Source organism: Delphinus delphis, chromosome 11 (assembly GCF_949987515.2).
Source record: "Delphinus delphis chromosome 11, mDelDel1.2, whole genome shotgun sequence".
NCBI lineage: Eukaryota > Metazoa > Chordata > Mammalia > Artiodactyla > Delphinidae > Delphinus > Delphinus delphis.
In genome coordinates this window covers 101,525,894-101,533,705 of record NC_082693.1, presented here as the reverse complement: position 1 = coordinate 101,533,705, position 7,812 = coordinate 101,525,894, and positions in this window count along the sequence as shown.

Here is a 7,812-nt window from a genome sequence, read left to right as displayed (position 1 = left end):
CCAAGACCCACAGGGCCCCTGGGCAGGGAGGGGCAGTGCGTGGAGGAAGGATACCTTAAGCTGACTAACCCTCCCCCTTAACCCCTCCTCCCCGAACCTCCTCCCCCACGTCCTGTCCTGTCGGCACTGTCCTTCTCTGTGCCCCTTGGGTCTGAGGTCCAAGGATGCCCTCAGGGGCGCCCCTGCTGGCTGTGACCTAACAGAGGCCCCACCCCGACGTGTGTTTCCTGGCTCGTGGCGGCTTGCAGCGTGGGGCTGACCTCTCTGAGGGTTTCCGCATGGGTCTCAGGCTCCAGGGTGGCAGCACTCAGAGGGCCTGGCTGGGCCTGCTGTGCTCCCAGCTCTGCTGGAAGGCGGGCACCCAGGGGTGTTTCTCGGGTGTCCGTCCCTGTGCGACCAGGGTGCACCGTGCAGGAGACAGGTGACCTCCCTGACTACGGGCTGAGATGACAGATTTGCCCCAAAGCTGGAAGCCTGGGCCTCCAGCTCAGAGGGACATATAGACAAGTAGATGGACAGACAAGCAGCTGGTGACGGGCAGAAGCTGCTGAGAATTGGCGGAAGCCGGGCGGGTGGCCGGCGGGTGGCCCGACGGGTCCTGGAAATCCTCGCTTCCTGTTTTTCCAACAAAGGGCCTCTGTCCCGCGGGGAGGTTGCTGGCCAGCAGCGGCGGACGTGCCTTTTCCGTAAACAGGGCTGTTTCCTTTCTCCTCATGGCACAGGAGCGGCGGTCTCCAAGCCCCCCATCCCAGCCACGGGCACGACCAGCCACAGGATCCTGTAGGGGAGACGGTCCTGGGACAGGGGCCAACCTGCCACCGTGCGAATGAGGGTTGTGGCTTGGCCGGCTTCGATGAGGCCCCCAGAACAAGCAGGGGACAGGAATTCAGTGGTGCCTGCCCCCTGGGACAGGTGGGAGGCCAGAGCAGCCTGGGGTCCACGAAAGCCAGAATCAGGGTGGGCAGGGGCTGTGCTGAGCCTAGGCCCCCTTGGGGTTTGGCAGGGCTCTGTGACCCTCAGGCCCTGACCCAGCAGCCCTGGAAGCAGAAAGGCAGGGCTAAGTCCCCACGGGAGCTGGGTCTCTGAGAGGTAGCAGCAGGGGCCCGGCCTGGCCTGCAAGTGGCTCTCCCTCCAGGCTGGCTGGGAGAGCTGCCCCTGGGTGCTCAGCCAGGTGGACACCACCACAGTGCCTGCTCCCCGAATGCGAAAGCTCAAGGGTCAGAGAGGGCCTCCGACATGCCCAAGCCCCTGAGTATGGCCCTCGGGAGAAGACCAGGTGCGCTTCCCTCCCCGAGAACGAAGGCCAGGCCAGGCCCTGCAGGGGAAGGGCCGGAATGTCGGTTCCAGGCCCCTTGGCCGGGTGGCCTCAGAGGGTCACCGACATGGGGACAGAAGCAACACCCCCTGGCTGGCCCTGGCTCGGGGAGGACCCCTGAGGGGTGCAGGGCAGCCCCAGCCAGGCGGCGGGAGCGGCCTCCGTGTCCTGGCCATGCAGCCGGCCAGGAGTCAGCGCCCGGGCATGCGGCCGAGGGGGCCCGTGTGCAGGCGTGTGTGGGTGACTGTGTGCTCCCAGGCGGCGGGCGCCTGGACTGGCTCGTGTGAGGGGCTGGTGGGGGTTATTTATAGCGGCTCCGCTGACGAGAGGCGCTATTAATAGTGAGGGTGGCGGGTGAATGAACAATATGCCTCCGGGTGGGGTGGGGGGCGGGCGCCGTTCTCTGCCCGAGACACCCGGGGCTGGTACCCCGGCGGCTGGACAAGGGCCACTGTTATCCAGTCAGCAGCTGAGCCAGGGCCTGCGGTTCACCTGGGGCAGCAGGCTGGGGGGGGCCCAGGCTGGTGCCCCGCGCCCTGCTCTCCCAGGGGGCCATTGGCCAGCCACCCTTCACCCCAAGGAGAGACGTGCTGATGCTGGGGAGTGTGAGATGGGAGGGGCAGGGCTAGGAGGGGCCCCAGATGGAGGAGCGGGTGCTTAGATGGGCCCCCACACCTGGCGTCAGGTGGCAACACGGGAGAGGGTGGACGAGGGGCCGCAGGGGGCTGGAGCCCTCAGCCCCAGCCCTGTGCTCTGTCACCTCATTTCTAGTCCACGACCGGAAGTGGCTTTGACACAGGGTCCCCGCTGACCTCGCAGGTCAACCCCGCCTCCAGCAGGGAGCAGTACATGGGGGCGGGGCAGCAGACCACACCAAGGGATGGGGAGCCGCTGCTCACCCCCGGGTCTGCCCGATTTAGCTTCATTCTCTTTGACTGTTTTCTGAAACCACAAAGGGATACTCAGCTCCTGGTAAAAAGGTCAGACCTGACCCCAGAAAGGGTGCAGCATGGAGTGGGGCTGCCTGCGGGCCGTCACTTGGAGCCCCACTCTCCAGCCTCACGGGGCGGGGGCTGCTCCCCTCCTCTCCCGGAGCCCAGTCGGAGGTCCCCCGAGGCGCCCATCGGGAGGGTGGGCTGTGGTCCAGGGGCCCAGGGGCCGGCCGTAGCTCCCCGGGGAGGGAAAGCTGTGCGGGCGCAGGCCCTGCTGAGACCAGCCCTGGCGCGGCCCCCTCCCTCCCCAAGGCAGGGCCTGACCTGAGGTCCTGGAGGACACGCGGGGGACGGCAGGGGAATAGACCCTCAGTGCCTGGGACGGGATCTCTACGCCCCGAGAGCCAGTGCGGGTCCGCGGCGCTCATCAGGCCCGAGCCCCTGGGCCCCGCCAGCTCCTTCCGGGGCTGAGACCCCGCGCCGCCACCCCCATAGGAGGACGCGGGGACGGATCTGCCGGGCCGCTCACCCTCGACCTCACATCTAATTCACCCGCCTGCTTCCGCCCGGCCTGTTTCTTTCGGGAACCCCCCCACCCGCGATGACGTCAAGCGGGGCACGAGCATCCCGCCCGCGGCCACCTGGCGCCAAGCGCTTTCCAAGAAGGTCGCGGCCCACCGCGCACGCGCCGTGCCTACGTCCCCGAAACCTCGGGCTTTACCGTCGGCGTCATCACCCCTGCATCACTACAGCTCCGGGAAGGGGAAAGGGGGCTCCCAGGGCCCGGACGCGCGGGCGGGCCGCGGGCGGACCCCAGCCTTTCCGGCCGCCCTACCCCGGACGCGACGCGCGGGACGATCGCGCCCCTCCCCCGACTTCTCCGGCCCCCACCACCCCTCCCCCCGCCCCGCGGCCCCTCCCGCGGCCGAAGCCTGGCCGACGCTTCCGGCGCCGCCCCCTTCCCGGCATGGCCGCGCCCCGCTTCCCGCCCGCAGGCCGAGCCCTTCCCCGCCCCGCCGCAGCGCCTGCCCTGCGAGGGCGGACACAGGGGTGGCGGCTAACCCTCCCCTTGTCCGGGAGGTTGGGGGGGGGGGGGGAGGGCAAGGCATCGACGGGTCGGGCCTGGAGGGAGGCGGGGAGGGGGGCTGGGGAAGGTGTGCCCCTGTCCGCGCCCTCTTAGGCGCCGGGTCTCCCGAAGGGCTGAGCTGCCCAGAGGGTCCTCTGCCCGCTCGCGCCCAAGTCCGGAGCAGGGACACTGAAGCCCACGGGCCGCCCCTCTCTAAGAAGGTGGGCGCCCCGCACTGCACACGCCCCGTCAGGCCAGTGGTGTGGAGCCAGCCAGCCTGGCGTCTGGGATGACCCCAGCACAATGAGGGCTTTGAGGACCCTGAACTGGGAGGGGGCGTGTGGCCTGAACAGCAGCCCGTCCCCAGAGAGGCCCAAGGCGGTCCCACCCAGCCCCGGCATGGAGCCGTCTGCCCCCATGGCTGCCCCCAGGACCGAGGCCTTCTGTGCTCCCCGCCCAGGATTCCAGTGCCCCCTCTGCCTGGTCCCTGAGGCACCCCCATGCCGGGGCCCATCGGGCTGGCTGTGGAGCCCCTTCCCACCCCTAGGCCTGCCTGTCTGCAAGACCCTGGCACCGCCGGGTGGGGATGAAGAGCAGAGGCAGGAGAGCCCAGCAGTACCTGGGGGGCTAGAGGGCAGAGCCAGCGGGGTCTGGGAAGGCAGCTGGGGTGAACATCTGTGAGCCGGAGCCGTGGCTGAGGAGGCCCCAGGAGCCAGCCCTCTTCCAGGCCCCCGGCGGGTGGTCAGTGAGCAGCCCAGGAAGGATCACCTGCAGAGGCTGGCCCTGGGCCGGGGCACCTCAGGGAGCCGGTGTAGTGGAGTTGGGGAGGGGCAGCCCCCCACTTCCACTGTGGGCCTCACACAGGGACACGGGCGTGAGAAGGGCAGCAGGCTCTAGGCAGGCGCCAGGGTTTGGGGCCTGGCGATGGGGCGGGGGGGAAGGTAAGGCCTGTGCCCAGCTGCTGGGACCTCGCCCTCGGGCGCGGGACAGGTGTGAGGCCCGGCGGACGCAGCCATCTGGAGCGGGGAGAGGCAGCCTGCCCGGGCTCCCGCGGGCCCCGCTGCCAGTGGGAGAGGCTGTCACAGGATGGAGGGTGACGGGGGTGGTGGCGCCTGGTCGTCAGGGGCCGGTGCGTGCAACTTCCGTGAGCGGCAGGGCTGAAGCTGGGCCAAGGGCCCGAGGCGCCTGAGGTCGTGGTTGACAGAACACTGTGTTCCCGGGGACTGGACTGGCGGCCGAGGAGGAGAAGCCACGGGTGCGTGACCAGGAGGCCCCCGTGAAAGGTCGTGACCCTTGCCCCGTCTCCAGGCCCGAGGCAGGCTTCAGACCCAGAACCCCCACTGAAGGGCAGGCTGGGTCCCCGGCAGGCGGAGTCTGCCACATCAGCACACCTACCCCTGCCCTTCCCTGGACCCCGTAACTGAGCACACGGAGGAGAGATGCCGAGCGTTTGAGGACTGCTAGACACAGGTGATGCTGGTACCTGGAGGCCCACAGTGTCCTCACGGCCCCCAGGCCACGGGGACTCTCCAGCCCGCGGTCACCTGGACCGGCTGCCCATCCTCCCTATCAACAGGCCAGGTGACCAGGAAGTGGCGAACACACTGGGCCTTTGTAGGACACGTGCGCTCTGGGGAGAGGTGGGCCCCGCGCAGGGGCAGAGGCCTGGGGCCCCCCAAAGCAAGGTGCGTGCCACCATGAAGGAGGACGCGCAGGTCTGGAGGCTTCGGGTTCTGGAGCAGCACGTCCGGGCTCCGGCTCTGCTCCAATGCCCAGGGCCCCTAACGGCCCCCAGCTGGACGCGGCCCAGAGCAGGAAGGCTGCAGCGCGGTGTCCCTGCCGCTGCATTTAATCCCATCCCGGGGGGCAGAGGCGTGGGTGGCTGAAGGGGAGGCCCTCCACGTGACCCCGGGGGCCAGAGCGGCAGGCGGTCTGCAGGCCGTGGCTCCCCCTGGGAGAGGGGGCACCTGGCCACGGGCTGCGGCCGTCGTCTCCCCAGAGGCCGACGCTTGGGGCTGGGTGTCCTGGGCTCTGGCCAGTGCCGAGCAGGATCCCTGGTCTCTACCCGCTTGAGCCAGAAACCCCGTTACCCCCGTGAGACGAGTGTCCCCAGGCATGGCCTATGTCCCCGGCGCCACCCATTGAGAACTGCTGGCTTCCAAAGCGTTTGATCCTGTGACACAGGCTCCCACGTCAGACCAAGGGACCCACTTCACAGCAAAGCCAGGACCGGGCTGGGCTGGGACCACGGGCACTCAGGCACCACACTTCCAGAAGCTCCTAACCCACGGGGTGCACAACAGCCTGCTGAAGACCAGGTGGACGGCCATGCTCTGTGGGGAGGGAAGCCACCCCAGGACCTGCATATGGTGCGCACCTGGGCCCAGGTGCCGCGGGCGGGTGGGAGCAGCCCCGGGAGTCTGGGCCTCCAGGGCCCGCAGAGCCGAGGTCCTGGCTCCCTCAAGGGCCGCGGCAGAGTGCCCCCTATGGGCTGCCAGGAACCTCGTGCAGGGCCCCGTGGGCGAGCAGAACTGCCACCGGGGCACGGTCCTTGACCCTGACTGGCAGGACGGCATTGCATGCCGTGACCCTGAGGAGGTGTGCGGAGGGGTCCCTGCAGTGTGGGACCGTGGAGGGCGCTGTGACTCACTGCCCCGGCAGCCCCGTCCATTCCCGTCCCTGGGCAGCACCCGAGGTGGGGTGAGGGAGCAGAGGCGCGGCCCTTCCTGGAACCGGGTCACTCCAGCGGCCAGGGGTCCGGGCTCCCGGGGCGGGGGTGCCTCTGAGGCTCCAGTGTGACGTTTCGGCTCTGTCCCAGCCCCGCCCCAGCCCCGCTTCCTTCTACTCCCGGGATCTCCTGGCCCAGGGCTAGCACCCCACCCCCCGGCCGTCCAGAGCGAGGGGCCCGGGGTGGTCCCACAGCGCCACCTGCTGGCCGCACCCGCCCCTCCGGGCCCGGGCCCAGTGGCTGATCCACCGAGGGGGCCGGACCTGTCCATCTGCTTGGCCAGAGGGGAGGACGCAGGACTTGGGCAGGGGTCACCGCCAAGTCACACCCCCGCCCCGCCCCAGGCGGAGCCAAAGCCTCTGAAAGGACAGCATCGTTCAAGCCCCCGCGCCCACATCCCCACACCCTTGCACGTGGACCCCCAGCCACGGTAGTCCCGGGACCCTGCCTGCATCCTGAGCCCCTAGCCCGGCCTGGTGCGGCCCTGCTGGGAGCGAGTCCCCCTCCCTGCCCGAGCCGAGGCACCCACCTCCGCTTTGTCCGGCCCAGCTCCTGGGCTGGGAATATCCTCCCGTTTACAGATGAGAAAGCCGAGACGGGATGTTCCACCATTGACTCCAGACCTCGGGCTCAGAGGGGGCCAGGATCCCCTGCTGGGTGCAGAGACACGGCCCTGGGGAGCGGTGGGGGCTCACAGAAGGGTGCAATGTGGGCAAGGGGCTAGGGCCGACCTCTGAGGGTGACAGCTGAGCAGGGACCCCCTGGAGGGAGGGAGCGGTAGGAGCAGGGCCCTCCCACGTGTCCCCAGCAGGAGGGACAAAAGTGCAAAGGCTCTGGGGGGGGGGACCGTGCACGGCGCTGTCAAGGAACCAGCTCAGCCTGACTTGCGCTGCCCTAGTGGGGCAGGGGCAGGGTTGGGGGGCCTGAGCGGGGGTCCCAGAGCAGAACGACGTGAGGGCCAAGGGAGCCCCCTGGGCTGTGGCCTCATCCCTCTTCAAGCCACCCAGGGCCAATAGTGCCCAATGGTGGAGGTGGTCTACCAGCAGGAAGGCAGCGTAGGGGCCGGGCAGGGGACCCCTCGGGCCCCATGGGTCAGCGTAGTGGTCGCAGGGGAGCCAGCCGCAGGGCTCAGGCCGGGGCCAGCTTTCGAGTGTCCAAAGCAGCGGGGCCCACCCCCTCCCCACTGCCAAGTGACTCTCCGGCCCCCTCAGGACACCTACTGATGCCACCTGTAGGGGGCAGGGGGCAATGGCACCCACAGAGCTCCGGTGGGGGGAGGGCAGCCACCCAGGTGACCCCACCGTGTGTGGGGGGACAGTGCCACCCAGGGACCGTGCGCTCGGTCCCAGGGCCTGCAGTGAGGACGGGGGCCATCCGGTTCCAGCTGGAGAGGGGGTCAGTTCCCCAGTGCAGTCACAAGGCCCCACCCGCACCTGAGCCTGGGCCCCGCGTGCAGGACCTGAGCCGGGCAGGGACCACCCGCCCTGGCCTGGAGCTGCCCCCGCCCCCAGCTGACAGGGAAGGCTTCCCCTCTCTCCACCTCCTGGGAGCCTTCTAGCCGCGCCTCCCTGAGGCGCCCCAGGCCAGAAGCCTCCCTCTTCTCGTCCACCCACTGGTCAGCACCTCCACCGCACCTGGCCACACCCACCTGACATCCATCCGCAGGGCCCCAGCCCACACGGCTTCCTGGAAGCCCCCAAACTGCAGGCTCCCCAGGGACCCCCGTCCCCTCATCTCCGCCTGGCCCCTCGCTGCCCTCCACACGCGGCCG